Source organism: Antechinus flavipes, chromosome 2 (assembly GCF_016432865.1).
Source record: "Antechinus flavipes isolate AdamAnt ecotype Samford, QLD, Australia chromosome 2, AdamAnt_v2, whole genome shotgun sequence".
Taxonomy (NCBI): domain Eukaryota; kingdom Metazoa; phylum Chordata; class Mammalia; order Dasyuromorphia; family Dasyuridae; genus Antechinus; species Antechinus flavipes.
In genome coordinates this window covers 492160979-492179234 of record NC_067399.1, presented here as the reverse complement: position 1 = coordinate 492179234, position 18256 = coordinate 492160979, and the positions used below count along the sequence as shown (strand labels likewise).

At 34.6% G+C, this 18256-nt stretch overlaps 1 pseudogene; it reads right to left on the bottom strand.

The window, feature by feature from the left end:
- LOC127546834 (isopentenyl-diphosphate Delta-isomerase 1-like) overlaps nt 1-15847 on the bottom strand; it is a 33743-nt pseudogene extending 17896 nt beyond the window's left edge.
- Between the last annotated feature and the right edge of the window lie 2409 nt (nt 15848-18256).

Below are 18256 nucleotides of genomic sequence, written 5' to 3'. Positions count from 1 at the left end.
CATTCTCATCTATGTCTTCTTGTTTTTCAAAACCTAGTATACAGATCAAAGGTTAGTCAGGGATCATGATCAAGTATGACAAGCAAACTACAATCTCTCCTCAACCAGAGAGGAATCTGTATTGAAGGCCTAATAGGATATTATTTCAAAGAAACTTTCCTGTTGTCTTCTTGGTAGCCAGAGTTATATGGTCTAGGACCCACCAGGGATATGACTCCATCATCTGCTTCTGAGAGATATATAAGCTATTAGTTTCCAGATTCCGCTTTAGAAAGCAAGACATTTACGCAAAGTATTACCATCTCCTTCATTTCCAGGCATCACTGCCGTCACTGACACCATGAAGGATGATCTTAGCAGTAAATTCAATTGGGTTATGGCCATAAGAGTCCCTGCCTGACTCAAGCCCCCTGTTTTCCAGTTCTAATGTGCCAACTCCATTAAAGGGGAGCACCTAAGTAAAACATAGTGGTGACATCCCTGTCTGTTACATTTCTTAATCCCATTTCCCCCATTTAATCTGCATAATGCTGTCCTGGTTTGGCCAAACCTTGAGAGCCTCTGATGACAGATAACATTTTAGCTCTATCTGGACAGCAAATGGTTCTGTGTTAACTCCATTCTCTGAGAGCTATCTTCTCCCTGCCACTACCAACTCCCTTTCCTGAAGGGAAGTCCATTTATGAGCTTTACAACTTAGTCTGCAGGCTTCTTTCTGTCATATTCCATTTACAGACCACGAGTCAAGCTGGAATTACAGAGTTCATTATTATAATTTCGCTGGGTATATTAATTTCCTTCAGTAGCCTTCTTTAGTACAACTTGAACAGGGGTCCTTGAATCAAAGGAAGTAGCAATTCAGGACAGAATCCTCCTTTGCTCTAATTTTGTTCTGGTCTAAGGGCTCTAGAATTTTTGTTTCTGGAAGTATATTGCCTTAAAGTAGGCACATAAATAAATGCTTGAACAAATGGATTATATAAAATAAAAAATAAAATAAAATGTTATTATACCATGCATGAATAGATGCAGTGAAGATTCAGTGTGTGTGTGTGTGTGTGTGTGTGTGTGTGTGTGTGTGTGTGTGTGTTTATGTGTATATAACCACATTTCTGAAGTGGTTTGAAGGTAAGAAAAAGTTGACATCTTGTGTTCAAGAAAGTAATTTCTTCAGTTTTAGGGTTCTTGAGCCTTCTCAAACTCTATGGAAAAAATAATTTCATTACCAGCTTATCAAAAAATAAAAGACACTTCTGAATACATCGATAACATGGAGTAATTTGAGGTTTCCCATAGACCCAAATATATAGTTATTGATAAAGGCAGTTTGATTATTTCTAACTGCTTTTCTCCCTGAAATCATAGAAGTCTTCACTACCGGTCTCTAGCAGGTCCCAGCAGATTAGATTTACATTTACATTTTCTTTAAAACGACTAGCCCAACTAGTCCAACTAATAATACATTGATTGGTGGAGTTGTGAACAGATCCAACCATTCTGGAGAGCAATATGGAATTATGCTCAAAGGGCTTTTAAACTGTGCATACCTTTTGATTCAGTAGTTTCTTTACTGGGGCTATATCCCAAAGAGATCATAAGAAGGGGAAAAGGACCTACATGAGCAAAAATGTTTGTAGCAACCCTTTTTGTACTGGCAAGGAACTGGAAACTGAGTGGATGCCCATCAGTTGGAGAATAGCTGAATAAGTTATGGTATATAAATGTTATGGAATATTATTGTTCTATAAGAAATGATCAGCAGGATGATTTCAGAAGTCTGGGGAGACTTACATGAACTGATGCTAAGTGGAATGAGTAGGACCAAGAGAACATTGTACACAGCAACAAGATTATACCATGGTTAATTCTCATGGATGTGGCTCTTTATAACAGTGAGATGATTTAGGCCATTCAAATCTTATACTGTAGAAAGCTATCTGCATCCAGAGAGAGAACTGTGGGGACTGAGTGGAAGATCACAACATAATATTTTCACTGTTTTTGGTTGTTGTTTGCTTGCATTTTGTTTTCTTTCTCATTTTTCCTTTTTGATCTGATTTTTCTCATACAGCATAACTGTGGAAATATGTATAGAAGAATTGCACATGTTTAACACTTATTTGGATTACTTGTAGTATAGGGGAGGGTTGGGGGAAAGGGAGGGAAAAAATTTGGAACGCAAAATTTTGCAAGGGTGAATGTTGAAAACTATGTATATGTTTTGAGAATAAAAAAAGCTTTTTAAAAAAGACTAGTCCATCACCCTCTCCTTAAGCCTACCACAAAGACATGCATGTATTAGGGCATAAGAAGACAGATTGACCAAATCCCTTTAATATTATTTGAGATGCTTTGGAGAAAATTTCTGAGTTAATGTATGGATGTTCTGATTATATCGAGGATTCATAAACAACTACGTTTATTAACAAAAGATAAAGTACTTGAATTTTCTAATCTTAGAAAAAGAAGTTTAATAAGTCAAAAATTAACCCTCCCTAATTCCAAGTATGAAATAGATTTATCAACAAATTCTATCAAACATTTAAAGAATAATCATTCCAATTATAATAAACTTTTTGAAAAAATAGGAAAAGGAGTCTTATCAAATTCTCACTAGGATATCTTCTTATTACTTAAACCAGCTCAAAACAGAAAAGGAAAACTATAAATCAATATCTAACAAATATTGATGCAAACTTTTTGAGTAATATTTAGTAAGGAGACTACAACAATATACCACAAAGTTTATACATTGTAACTAGGCTAGATTTACATAAGGAATGTAGGGCTAATTCAGTCTTAGAAAAACTATAGACAAATCATTAATTAATTTAATTAATCTAATAATATAATTATTAATTTAATAACAAGCATAACAAAAATCACATTATAACAATAAATGCAGAACTTATTTTTAATAAAGACAACATTCTAGGAACTCAAAATTTTAAAAATGTCAACAATGTTTTAATAAGTAATTTGGGAAAAATAAAACATTTAAAAATAAATATGCACATCAAAAAAAGTTTTTGAAAAGGTATAACATTCATTTATTTAAAAAAAGAAGACACAATAAAGCATAAGAATAAACATATCTTTCCTTACTATGATAAATAACATGTCTAAAAATAAAAGCAATACCATTATCTCTTTTGGGCTGAAGTAGAGCCTTTCCAGGAAGATCAAAGGTAAATCAAGGGTATCCATTATTGCCATTAATATCCAACATAGTACTAGATGTACTAACTAAAGCAATAAAGCTGCAATAGAAATTTGGGGAATAAGTATAAGCAAATAGAAAGCAAAATAGTACTTTTCACAGAAGAGTTGATTTACCTAGAGAACCCGAGAGACAAAAAAACTGAACCAATTAGCTTCAGTGAAGTTCTGGCATAACATAAATCCTTAAGATTTCTGTGTAGTATCAGCAATATGCAGTAGGAAAAGTTAGAAAGAGCAATTACATTTAAAAAGTAGAAAATATTTTGGAATCTATATTTTAAGACACCTTACAGAAATTATATGAATACAATTATGAAATATTTTTATACAAATAAAAACAAATCTTAATGAATGGAGAAATAGTAATTGCTCATAGGTAGACTGATCCAATACAAAAAAATGACAACACTACTAAAATTATTTTATATATTTAATGTCATACCAGTCAACTAACAAAGGAGTATTTTATAGAATCAGAAAAAATAGTAACAAAATTGTTCTACAGGAATAAGCTCAAGAATCTCAAGGGAAATCTTTTTTTTTTTTTAACTGAAAAAGGAAGGAGACTGTCAATATCATTCCTCAAATTGTATTACAAAGAATAATCATCAAAACAAGTTAGTTTGAGAAATATTCAGACTGATGAGTGTGACAGATTATATTGACAATTTACAAAAGTCAGTGAGCACAGTAGGCTGGTGTTTGATAAGCCTAAAGACTTGAGCTATTAAAACAAGAACTCACTATTTAACAAAAACTGGAAAGCAGATTGCAGAAACTAGATATAGATCAGCATTCACGTAATTTTGCCATATAAACTCCACATGGATATATAACAGAGATAAAGGGTGACATAAACAAATTAGAAGAGCTAAGAAGAAATTACTAGTCAAATCTGTGGGTAGAGAAAAGTTCATTACAAAGAAAAATTCATGTAAAAGAAAATAAAAAAGTTCTTGCACAAAGAAAACTAATGCAACTAAAGTTAGAAGTGAAAAAAGATAAACAGAAAAACATGTGCAGCAAATTTCTCTGATAACAGTCTCTTTTCTAATATGTATGTGGAAGTGATTTAAAAAATATTTAAAATTGAGAGCCATTTCCCAAATGATACATGGTCATAAGATAAGAACAGGCAATTTTCAGAGGAAATAATCTATATTATCAATAATCATATGAAAAATGCTTTAAATTATTAATAATTAGAAAAGTATAAATTAAAACAACTCTGAAGTTTTATCTCATTTCCACTGGATTGGTGAAACTAATAAAAAAAATTACATTCTACAGAGTCTGTGGGAAAACAAGTGCATTACAGTATTGTTGGAGAATCTGTGGAACTAGCCTAGCCATTCTAAAAAGCATTATGCCCCCAAATATATTGAACTGTACACATACTCTGATCCATAAATATTATTGCTAAATCTGTATATACTCCAAAGAGATTTAAAGAAAAAAGGAAAAGTATACATGTGCTATAGTATCTCTTTCTGTGATGGCAATGAATTGTAAACTGAAGGGATATTTATTATTTGGGAATAGTTGATATATAAATGTGACAGATTCCTATTGTACTGTAAGAAATTATGAAAGAGATGATTACAGAGAAGTATGGGAAGATCTGTATGAAATAATGCAGTGTGAATGAAGAAACAGAAGAGCCATTTATGCAATATCAAAAATATCATAAATACAATAACTTTGAAAGAGTTAGGAATACTGATCAGCACAATGATCAGTCATGATTCAAGAGGAACCATGGTGAAACATACTACAGTTCTTGCTCTGAAAACAATCAAATCATGCAATCATTGCTGAAAAAGAGGTGTCAAACATTGACTATCTCTATTACTTCCCAAAAGAAAACCTTCCTCTTTGGTCACCACTCTCCCATATATAATATCTTCTTCTGTTAGAATATAAGCTCTTTGAGGATAGGGACTCTCTTGCTTTCTGGTTTTATAACCACAAGGCTTAGCACAGTGTTTGACACATATATTAAGTGCTTAATAAATACTATTTTCATGCATTCACTCATTCATTCGATATCATATCAATCAATATGATAGTTTTGCTCTAGTTTGTCTTGGTCAGATCACAACTGAAGTATTGTGTTTGGTTCAGAGCATCATATTTTAGGAAAGACACTGACACAGGTTGAGGAAAACTGGACTTCTTTCTAGTCTTCACATGACATTCCAACTCCCATCTCCACATCTGACACAGCTATTTCTCATCCTGAGCCTCTTGAGATTTCTGATTTAAGATTTATTTCAAACACAATTGACTTTATGAGGCTTTTATTCATTTCCCCAGTTGAAAATATCTTGTGTTTATTTAGTATGGGATTCGTAGTATATATGTAATGGGAAGGGGGAGGGTGAGAAGTTAGTGCAACAGATAGAGCAGTGAACCTGGAGACAGGACAATCATTTCAAATCTTGCCTCAGTTTTCTTAATTGCAAAATGGGGGTAATGATGTACTACTTCTCAGTTTTGTTGTGAGGATCAAATAAGGTAATATTTGTAAAGCAATTGGTAGAATACTTGCCACATTGTAGATACTATATAAATGCATGTTCTCTTTGTAGTATAGTAGAATGCCTGACCCGAAATAAGCAAGATTCATTTTTCTGACTTCAAATATGGCTTCAGACATTTAATAGTTGTGTGATCCTGGGCAAGTCACTCAATTTTGTGCCTTAGTTTTCTCATCTGTAAAATGAGCTGAAGAAGAAAATGGCAAACCACTGCAGCATTTTTGCCTAGAAAATCCCAGATGAGTTACAGAGGATCTGACTGAAACCACTGAACAGCAACACGTCCTTATTGCCTTTTCTTTTGTAATGAAAAGCTCTTCAAGGATAGGGATTGTTTTTGCTTTTGTCTTTCTAGTCTTAGAACCTAACTTGAAACGTTGTCAGCAACTAACAGCTGTTTCTTGTCTGACAGACAAATTGATCTGTATCTAAAAGAAGATATCTACATGGTGGTGGTTGTGATGCCAAGTAAAGAGTATCTTGAAGGATTTGGGGATGTTTATCTTGGAATTGGGGTGAAGATATGAAAATGATCTTTAAATGCATGAAGAGCTGTCTTGTGACAGATTGATTATATTTGTCCTAATTGGCCCAAAAGTTTGGGGAGTATTAAGTATTAAGCATTTACTAAGTTCCAGATTCTATGTTAAGCACTTTTACAAATATTATCTCATTTGATCCCTATTTGATCCCAAGAGAGCAGAATAAGAGGCAATGGGTAGAGAATTCAGAGGCAGTTTTCAGCAGATTTCAGAAACCTTTCTAACAAGTAAGTAGTCTAAAAGTGAAATGTTTCCCTCATAAGTGAGTTTCCTATCATTGAAGGTCTTCCAGTGGAGTTTTTGAGAAAATACTATCAAAGATGTTGGCAAAGATTTGACAGAGGGCTTCTAAAGTCCTTTCCAAGTCTGAGATTATATGATCCTTAGGATTCTAGTATAAAGAGCTGAAACTCTGAATAGGTCCATTAGAATCAGGCAACTGAACAATTAAGACTAATTACCTATTGGACAATACTTATTAGCATATGCTTGGAAAATGGCCCTTCTCACTATTCTGTGCTGGCTGGATCTTTTAGTATATACAGATAATTGTAGGAGGGATTAGGGGGCGGAGTAAGACAAGCCAGAGTCACTTTGGAGGAGAACCAGAAGGGAAGTTGGTAGGTGGAGCGCTTGTGGCAGTTTCGTCCATCTCCTTTACTTCTCCCCCTAAAGACAAAGGACTTTTGCTGATCCTGACTCTGATTGATCCTGAGGTCAACAGGGAACTAACTTGGATTTCACATTCTAGGATTTAAAATTGAAAGGAACTTGGAGATTATCTACTCGAAATCCCTTATTTTATTTTATAAGTAAAGAAACTGAAGCCCAGAAAAGTTAAATAATTTGCCAAAGATAATATGGGGCAGCTAAATGGTGCAGTGGATAGAGCAATGGGCTTCGAATCAGGATAATCTCAGTTCAAATATGGCCTCAGACACTTAATAGATGCGTGACCTTGGGCACATAAATGTGCCCATTGTGCCTTAGTTTCTTCTCTGTTAAAATAAGCTACAGAAAAAATAGCAAAGCACATCAGTATCTTTGCCAAGAAAACCACAAGTGAAAAATTAAGTCATAAGTCAGACATGACTGACCAACCAGGATACATAATAGATAGGGGACAGATTTGGATTCAAGACCTTTGACCTCAAATCCAATACTGTTTCAGACATACTATGTTCATCAAATTCAAACTCAATAACTGTAAAATATAACTAAAAAGTTGGGTAATATTGTGGGGAAAGCATCAAAAGATGAATTCAAAGAAACTGAACTCAAATATTTTCTCTGGTACTTATTAACAACAGAAACTCTTGCTTCCTATCATAAGCTTTCTTAGGCCTCAGTTTTCCCATCTGCAAAAAAAAAGTGGTTGAACTAAATGGCTTTTGACATCCCTCTTAGTTTTATGATCCTATAACATGAATTGGGCTTTCAAAGCCTGGGAAACTTAAAATGTCAGAACTGGATATATGGGATCTTAATGTTCATTTCCATGATCCTCATAAGTCTAGAGCTGGAAGGAAAGTTAGTGATCATCTACTCCAATCACCTCATTTGGGAGCAACACAAGGCTGATAAACAACAGACCGGATCTGAGATTTCATTGCTACAGGGAAATCCTTGGAGAAAGACTTCCTCTTCTAATAGTGATTTAACAGTTCCCTAGAGTTTTGAGATATTGACTTGCCCAGAGTCACAGAGCAAATATGTGTCAGAAAAAGTACTTGAACCCAGGTCTTCTTGACTTTGCGATCAGCTATCTATCTAATAAGCTATGCTCCCTCTAATTTCTCTTTTTTAGAAATGAGAAAATCAGTATTTGAGTTGTTAAGTATCAAAGGCGGAATTTGAACCTAAAATTTTCCAGAGGACTCCAGAATCAGTGTACAGAGAATAAAAGACCTGAAACAGGATTATGACTTAGCCATAGTCAGACTGCAAGTTAAGTTAGTGGCATACCTGAAATTTGAACTCAAATCTATAATTCTTGTACTCCTCTCCCTTCCCTATAGAAAAAATGACTAATATTTTAGTAATAAATTGCTTAGGAAAATACAAGGGTGAGTCCTAGGACCTTATATCTTTCTCTTGATTCTCTTCTCCACATAGATCTGGATGTAGCTTGCCAGATACTTTTTAGGTAAGCAAGACTGCCCCGGATGTGATGGATCTGAGAGAGTGTGTCCCTTGCCTAGGGAACAGGCCACTGGGAATAAACAAACAACTTTCCTCTAGTGACCCTGAATATCTGATCTTCTATTTATTTACATTCCCTGACTGGGGATAGGTTTGGGGATGGGGATAGAAGGGCTGTATGTCAAATCCTGCCTGAGGCTTTCTTCCTGTTAATATATTAGATCTGGCCAGGGTTTCTGTGACATCAGCAGGAATAAATGAATAAACTTGAGAAACAATGGTTGAGGAAACAAGGCCTTTGATGTGTGGGCAAATGACTCCCAAATGGGAAGTACTGATATATAGCCAAGCTAGGGTGAAAGAGGGGTTGATTAGAAAGTATGTGTCTCTTGACAAGATATCTATCTCTTCCCCCTCCCACTACCCTGCTCTCTAGGGGTGTACATTAAAAACTACCCAGTTTTGAGGATTATGGGGTCCTGGCCAAAAAAGCCTTAGGCAAGAGCTGAACTCTATTTAGAATCATAGGATTTAGAATTGGATGGTGCCTTAAAAGGAGGAGACTAAGGCAAGAAGAGGAAACTTATTTACTCTTGTACATAGGTAATATTTTGCAGAGTCAGAATTAAACTTCTTTTCTGTCTCTAAGTTTAGATCAGTGAAATGAAAGACAACTTTAATCAGTAACTCAGGTCTAAAGTGTAAAATGCATGTTGTCTACTATATATAGCTAATAAAGGCAGGAATTCAGAATAAAGGTCTCCAACACCCTTTGTTAGTTTGTTGAAAGACAACTTAAAAATTATTTTGAATGGAAGTTAAAAGTGGCCTCCTAACTCTAAGTTAAATACAGGTCTGAGACATAGATATTTATTCTAGTGAGCAAGAGGAAGCAGGTTCAAGACAAATTGAATTACTGTGAGGTTTTATTTGGTTTAATAATTGTTTTGTGCTCCAAAAGAGCTTCACCCCTGGGTATAAAACTCTGTTTATGGAGCAAAAAACCACCTATATTTAAGATCTTAGGAACCAGCATATTCCTCTCTTTACCTTTCCTCTAATCTGACAGTGGGTGGGAAGGATTCACTAAAAGTGTCCTCACTTAAATTTGGAGCTTTAATCTAAGTAAGAGATTACAGAACTCACTTCTCTTAAGGAAAAAAAAAGTAACACTGAAAGTTGTGGTGTTCTTTTTCTTCTTTAAAATAATATAATAAGATAAAGGTTCTCTCTGGAGGAGAGAGCAGGTTTCTCGGGGGAAGTTTTCTTGGAGGCAGCTTTAGTATCAGTTCAGATCAATAATTATCCCAAATGCAGCCAGCTGGTAAAAATACAAATGTTTATTTCTCCTTCCAAGTCTTGTCTCTTTCCTTGGGCCCGGATAGCTAGATTCTTAGAGGCCTCTCTCTCCTTGGTTCTAAGAGGTCTTGCAATTTTGTTCTTTGCTTCTGCCTTTGCTTTCTTCAACCTTCAATCCAGCTCCACTCTTCATGTAATTCCGCTGAAATCTCTCCAAGAGCCTCTGTCTGTTTCTTTTATATGAGAGAGAGAGGAATTGTGGGATACAAGAGAAGATTATGGGTTTTCTCCCATAGTGCTCTCTGGCCCTAAGAGCTTCAAGGGAGGTGTGAATTCACAAAGTTACAAAGTTTACTTTGTAAATCTCTCATACTTGTGAACTCCAATGAATACTGGTGTGAACACAAGCATTGTATCAATTAGTTCTACTTAGTACCTTGTTTCAGGTTCTGGCCAAAAAACATCTTCTTGTAAGATCAGATCAATAATCTATCAACTCTAATAAATTAGCAGTTTGTAAAGATTCCAACAGAAAGTGAAGACTCTAGCTGAAAGCCAGAAAAGTAGAAGGAAGCTTCTATGAACACATTATTCCAATGAATTTTAATATTTACCAGTCACCATAAAACTAGTGAAGATTACATATTATATGAAACCAGCAGGACGCAGTTCCCAAGAAAGTAGCACAGTGAAATTGCCAGAAAACATTGGTGGGCTTCAGGTTTGAAGGTGTGAGTTATCTTCATGCATCTGTTTCCTATATGTGTGTCTATCCACATATATATCCTAGTCATATTTTTATGTGTATGTTCTTCCATGAGTATGGCTGGTTTATCACTAATGAGTAGCTATTTGTGTCAAAGTGTGTTCAAACTTTTCTTATGGTGGAGAAATGTGATACTGTTACCTTTCTTACTATGTTATTTCATTATATCTTTTCTTTGAGCTATGTATATTTTCTGGCTGACTTGACTTATGAAAGTAAACACATCAATAGGGCCATAATTTTAAGTGGATGCCAACCCAGTTACCTTAAACCTTTGGCACCTTTTGTGGGATCCATATAGACTAATAGTGGCATTCTAGGTGTCACATAGGCAATAATAGCTAAGATTTATATAGTGCTTTAAGATTTGCAAAGCACTTAAATATGTTAACTCATTTTATTTCCACAACAACCAAGAAAGTATCCTAAGTATATGAATATACTTATATGATATATGAATGTAAAGATGTGACTGCCTAGGTAAAATGATCAGAGAAGCATTAGAAAGAATACTCAGTCCCCATTTTAGATATTTGATACCATTATGCCTGAAATGCAATAATTATTTTGTTATCATTTTGAGTTCCTTCCATGTTGTATTTCAAGAGAAGCATTCCCCGGGGCAGGAAAAATTGAAAAGTCATCAATAGCATAATGTGAATGAGCTTATCAATTACTGAATAAGCTTATCATTTATCAATTACTGACTTTTGCCATGAGAAAGAAGAATTGGCATGAAAACATGGGGACTTTTGGAAATAAAAGAGGGAAGAGGATACAGGAAAAAAGCAGGCTTTGGGAGAAGGCAGTGAAGAACAAATAGCTGACATCACAATTTTGCTGAAGGCAGATGCCTTTTATGAAAAAAGGATCCAAATCTATCTGGCCCAGGTGAATCCTAAGTGCTTTGAGAAAATTGTCCCATAGGAAAAGATGTAAAAGTACAACACAATTGTCAAAGCAAAAAGTACTGGGAATCAGTTATGGGCTTGAATGACTCCTCTGATACAAACTTGTCCATGGTCACACCAGGCGTCATATTCCCTTCTCAGTTTCTTTCCTGTAATTTAATTCAATATTTTTCTTTTAAATCTAACATTTAGTAAATGCCTACTAAATATAAAATGCTAAGAATATTTTTGCTTTGAGATTAGCCCTGTGATTTCATTGGTGTAGGGGCATCAATTACTGCCTGAAATAAATAAAATATAGTTGGGAATTATTTAACAAAATAAGCAAAAGTACAATAGAACATAAATAATGTTAATATGTTAAATCAATATGAACTGTCAGTGTTCCTTGTGCATAGTTTAATGATCCTTGTTTCTTTTCAGTCTGGTACCAAAGGCATGTATAGTTTTATAACCTTTGGGATATAATTCCAAATTGTTCTCCATAGTAGTTGGACTAGTTTCCAACTTCACCAACAGTGCATTAATATATCTATTTTTTCCACACATGTCCCCAGAATTTGTCATTTTCCTTGTCATCTCAATCAATACTGAGGATATAAAATGTTACCTCAGAGTTGTTTTATTTTGCATATTTTTCTAATTATTATTCATTTGAATAATTTTTCATATGATTATTAATAGTTTTGATTTCTTCTCCTGAAAACTGCCTATTGATATATCAAATAATATATTACTTTTTTGATATATCAATCAAGGAATGCTCCTATTTTTATAAATCCACTCAGCTCCCTATATGTTTGAGAAATGAGACCTTTATCAGAAAAAATTTGCTGTAAGTTTTCTACCTTCCTTCTCTCACTTTCTTGCTTTCCTTTTCATTTTGGCTGTGTTTCATTTTGTTTGTGTATATTTTTTTTAATTTCATGTAATTAAAATTATATATTTTATTTTTCATCATTCTCTCTATTTTCTATTGGGTCATGAATGAACTCTTCCCTTATCTAGAAAATTGACAATTGATTTTTCCATGCTCCCTTAATTTGCTTATGATATCATTCTCTATATCCAAATCATGTATCCATTTGGGGATTTTCTTGGTTTATGCTATGTGAGATGTTTGTCTACACTCAATTTCTACCAGACTGCTTTCCAATGTTCCCAGCAGTTATCAAATAGTGAATTTTTGTTTCTGTAGCTTTGATCTTTGGATTTATCGAAGAGTAGGTGTTTATAGTCATTTACTTCTATATATCATGTGCCTCTCTATTCCACTGATCAACTATCCTATCTTATCCAGTACTATATTATTTTGATGATTATGACTTTGTAGTATAGTTTGAGATCTGGAGCTGATAGACAACCTTTCTTTGGTTTTGTTTTTTCCATCATTTCCCTCTATATTCTTGAACTTTTACTATTCCAGATTAATTTTGTCATTTTTTATCTAGCTCTATAAAATCATTCTTTGTGTTTGATATGACACTGATTAAGTGTCATTAATTAATTTAGGTAAAATTGCCATTTTTATTATATTGGCTTAGTTTACCCATGAACAATGAATATTTTTCCATTTGTTTGGATCTGTCTTTATTTGTGTGAAAAGTATTTTGTAACTGGCCTGCATGTGTCTTGGTAGGTAGATTTCCAAAAATTTTAATACTGTCTGAAGTTATTTTAAATGTCATTTCTCTTTCTAACCTTTCCTGATGGATTTTATATAGAAATGCTAATGCTGTTAATGATATGTGTGAATTCATTTTATGTCTTGCTTCTTACATTGATTCTCTTGACCTTTTGAAATACAGGGTCATAGCCTCCAATCCCTTTCATCTAAAATGAGAAAAAAACAATAAGGTAAAAGAATCAATGCCCCTATTCGTGGGAATATCTCCTTGAATGAAAAGAAGACTAGAGTACTTTCTTCTTACAGGATTGCTTTTTACTCAATACCATTTAGAATGAAGAAGTAAGCTGAATAAGAGAAATGAGAGAGAAAAGACACAGAGAGAGAGACAGAGACAGAGACAGAGAGACAGAGAGAGACAGAGAGACAGAGAGAAACACAGAGAGACAAAGAGACAAAGAAAGACACACAGAGAAAGACGCACAGAGACACAGAGAAAGAGAAAAGGAGTCCCTAGACCCTTCAATATGGGGACTACATAAATAGCATTGTGTGCAAGCTCATAGAGCCCATTAACCAGTCTCTATTTCACTATAAAACAAAACAAGAAAGGCAAATGGGAGTAAGACTACAGAGTTTTAAGTGCCAAACTAGGTAGTCTGTATTTTATTTTAGGGAACATAAAGATCCACTGAAGTCTTTTGAACATTTATAATGTGGCCAGATATGCATTTTTAGGAATATTAATTTGGCAACTTTCTGGGGAATTAATTAAAAAGGAAAGAGATTTGAGGCAGGGAGACCAATTAGAAAGCTATTTCTGTAGTCCCAGTGAAAGGTGATAAGGGTTTGAATTACAGTAAAGGCTGAATGAATGGAGGAAAGGGGTGGATAAGAGAAATGGAAAAATTAAGAAAAAATTGAATAGTTCAGGATGGCTCCAAGCTTATCCCAAGGTAAATGGAATGATGGTGATATCAAAAATAGACAACAGGAAAACTTGGAGAGAATTTTTTTTAGGGAAATATGATGGTTTCCATTTCTGTCATGTTGAATTTGAGATGTCTACTAAGTGTCCAAGTGGAGTTAATCCAGTAGGCAATTGGTAAAAATGGAGCTGAAGTTTAGAAGAGAGATTATAACTAGTTATATAGATCTCAAAGTCATTTGCAAAGAAATAACTGAATTGATGGGAACAATGAGCTCATTGAATGAGAGTTTAGAGAAACAAAAGTGACAGGGACATAACCTTTGCTGTCTACTCTTAGAGAATGGAAAAAGAAGACTTAGAAATAGACAGGTAGAAACAAAAGCAAGAGAGACTAGTTTCATAGAAGATGTGCAGAGAAGAAAGTGACCAAGAGGAGATGGTAGAGTCTCAAACTACAGAGAGATCAAGATTCTTCATGATCTTGATCTTGATAAGGACTAATAAAAGTTGACTGAATCTAAAAGTTAAGAGAACCTAAGTCACTTGGGATGGAACAGTTTTTGAGTCTGAAGTCACATTACTATAAATTAAGAAATAAGTGGGAGGTGATAAAAGAGAAACAAAGAGTACCAGAGATAAAATATTTTTCTAAGAGCCTGGAATTGAAAGAAGTCAAGAAAATACAGGTGGAGTTTGAAGAGATGTCAGGGTCAAGTTATGATTTGTAAAGATAAGAGAGAATCTATAAAATGAGAGGACTGAACAACATGAAACCCAATGTTTCTTTCAGTTTCTAATCCAAATTTCAAAGAAGAAATGTCCTTTAATGCTCTCAGTTGAAAGCCCTTTACTAACAATATACATTACCATGGAATAGGTAATAATTTACAAAGAACTTAAGTATCTGATTCTATTGGATCTTTGCAAAGACTCTGTAAAGCGAGTTAAAGGATGAGATGCCCCCCACCCAATTTTAAATGTAAAGAAACTGAAGTTCAAAAAAGTGAAGTAATTTGCTTAACATCACCCAGCTAATGAGTGGAATATTTAAGGACTGAAATGCAGGACTTTCAGCTCTAAGTCAAGTGTTCCTCCTTCACGTTTCCCCTTTTTTTCCTTCCCTCCCTCCTTCCATCCAACTGCTGGAGTTTACCAGTGCATTAGTTGGTTTCCCCCTCCTCTGGGCCTTTTAAAGATTAAGTTGAAATGTTTCCACAACTGTTCTCCATTAGCTTGACTCTGTAGTAGCTTAAGTAGCACAGGCTGCCCAGAGTGATGATAGAAATGAAGAAGACTTTTGTGATTTCAAAAGTTGTTTGGGCCCAGGTTGGATTTCACTCATAAATTTTCATACAATTTAAACAAAGACTGAAATTGTAATTAGACCAGAGAGTTGGCATTTCTCTTTCAGAGTTTCAATGTATTTTTACACTAGAAAAAAGAAGGAAAAAAACCACTTTGGTCTAGAATATTTGGTTACCAAAAGTTTCTGAAATATTGTAGGAAGAAAAACAAGCCCTCTGAGCCTGACATACTTGGGATCAGAAGGAAATGTAATATGCAATAATGAAATCTTTCTGACTTGTAAGAGACTCTGAATAACTGTGAATTTCATTGCTAGTTTTCTCTGGTTTCAAAAGGCTTCCCGCAAGGAAGAAAAGCCCTGTTTTAAAGGCATCCAACTATACCAAAAACTCCCCTATTGCCTTCTAAACTACTCTCTACTCATTTTATTCAAGTTTTACGCAAATTCTGGGCGTTCTCCTGTGGTCTCTGATGTCAGGGACCCACCCTGGTGCGTAGAAATATCATCTGCAGAGGGAGTTGATTGTGCTTCTGGCACCAACATCCTATGCAAAGCTGGCATGCCTCTTCTAAAGGAAATGGCTGTCCTGAATGATTCTGGCACACAACTTCAGCTTTTGCTATCTCCCTTTAATATGAAAGATTTTTCTGATGGCAATGGTCAGAGTCCAAGAAAACTGGGAAATGAACATTTTTCAATGCACCAGAAGGAATCTGAAATCCCTACCTAGCAAAATAAATACAGCAAAAAACTAAGAGCTGGTCTCTTATAGAGAAGCAAGTTGCAAATTAATGAAACTAATCCAAGCAACCCTTCTGGAATGGACCTGATTCTTTTTGGCTTCTTTTCTTCAATCATTGCTTATGTTCTAAATGTTTTCCACTTCAATATTCTCCATTAAACACATATGCCTCCATTTGGTCTATGGCCATTTTTACAAGAAGAGAAAAGAAGATCTTTAGGGAAAAAAAGAATACACTCAGTTATCCGGTTTAGTCAATTCTGCCTCCATTATTTCTTTTGAATCTGTTACCTTTTCTTTACTCATCCCACTACCAGTGAAATTCAGGATTTCTTATCTGGATTATTTTTAGCATATTTTTAATTTTCTCTCCGTTTCCAGACCCTTCTACAGTGCATACTATACACAAATGCAAAATTGATACTCCCAAAGCACAAGTCTTACTTATATATCTCTCCTCTGCTCAAGATATTTCATTGGCTTCCTATTGCTTTTGGAATAGTAGTGTCAAACAAATAAAATGGAGACTAACCTATACAAAGAGATCCCTGTAGACTGCATATTGACTTAGAAAATGACAGATTAACTTTATATTCTATTGTATTTTTACTTATTTTGTTATATCTTTCCAAATTATATTTTTCTTTTTTCTAAAAAAATTTTGTTTATGCTTTTTTTTATTATATTACCCCTTAGTATCTAATCATGTTGATTACCTTTTAAAATTTCATTTTTGTGTCCCTTTCCAGAAAATATTTCTCTTACTCTCTTCATTATCCACCTCTACTCCTGTCTCTCCTAGATCTTCATTTTATGACTCTTGACTCCTCTGACTAGAATTATCTATTTCTAGTCTTTATGTCATTTATTCAATCAAAATTTTAAAAGTGACCATTCTAGTTCTCCCATCTATATAGTTTCTGCCACTGCCTTGTAGAATTTTCCTTATGGATTTCCTTTTCTTGTTGTGTCTTATTCCCAGAATAATATTGCTTACAAATGTCAGGATACTGCCCCATGGTAGGGCCCCTCCTCCCTCATATCTTGATTATGCAACCTACTACTCACCTATACCTTCCTTGTACACCTTTTATTCCTATTTGTCTCAAAAATCTCCCTTTATCCCTGCTTTCCCACTCCCCTAAGTGCTAATTGTTCCTAGAAGTTCCAATTTCCCCCTTTCTAGCATGAGTGAACTTTGTAATCACTAAATCTCCTGGATCACCCCCAACATATGGTCTTTATCTCACTTCATAGACCATCTCTCTTCACCCATAAGAGCATTCATCAATAGACCCTTCTCCCACTACTAAAGTAAGGTCCTTTCCTTTACTTCTTTTCAGACTTTTCCTCCCCTTTCTCACCCATTCTCCTCTCTTACTGAGACCACAAGTATCACCCTTCCCTCACTAATAGCCCTCTAATTCATCTGAGAATATCCTATATTCCTTTCTTTCTCCTTAATTCTCCTCTCAACATTGATATTTATTATTCTATGTCATATTATAGTACACAAAAATTTTTGATTCACCTGTAAACAAAATTCAAGGTTCTATACATGAAGCCCTTAGGCCTGACTCTTTCTAGGTATTACCACTGAATTTCGACCTTCATCCCTGACTCTGTGTACATTTAGAAAGAACTCTCTTAATGGTATCTCTGTGATCATTCTTTTGCTGTTCCTATTATTGGCACTTGCCTTTATTCACTACTTCTATATATTTTTTGTTTTGGATGTTTGAGGAGGGGAATCTTTTCTGGTTGGATCTTCTTTCCAAAAATGTTTAAAATTCTTCTTTATGATTGAATTTCCATCTTTTAAAAAATTTACACTTAAACTTTGGTTTGCAAAACTAGGTCACCCCAATTTGTATGTTGAGCTCCATTGCTGTTTAGGACACATTATTCCATTCTCTTGTATGTTTGGTAGGTAGTGTACAATAGTCTTGTGTTGTGTGAATTTCTTTTCCTTTGTGCATAAAGATCTTTCTCCTGATTGTTAAGGATCATGCCTAAATGTAAAGGGACAGATTAAGTCTCCTAAAATCCCCAGATTTATGAATCATAACACTTAAAGGAGTTGCAAAGCAGCCTTTACTGACACAGATGTTGCTTGTGGATTGGGAATGAAATAAATTGGAGGCAAGAGGGAAGAGAAGCGAAGTTAGAGAAGCAACTGCTTCTCAGATCCTTGTATTTTCATCATCCTCTCACATGAAGAAATCCAT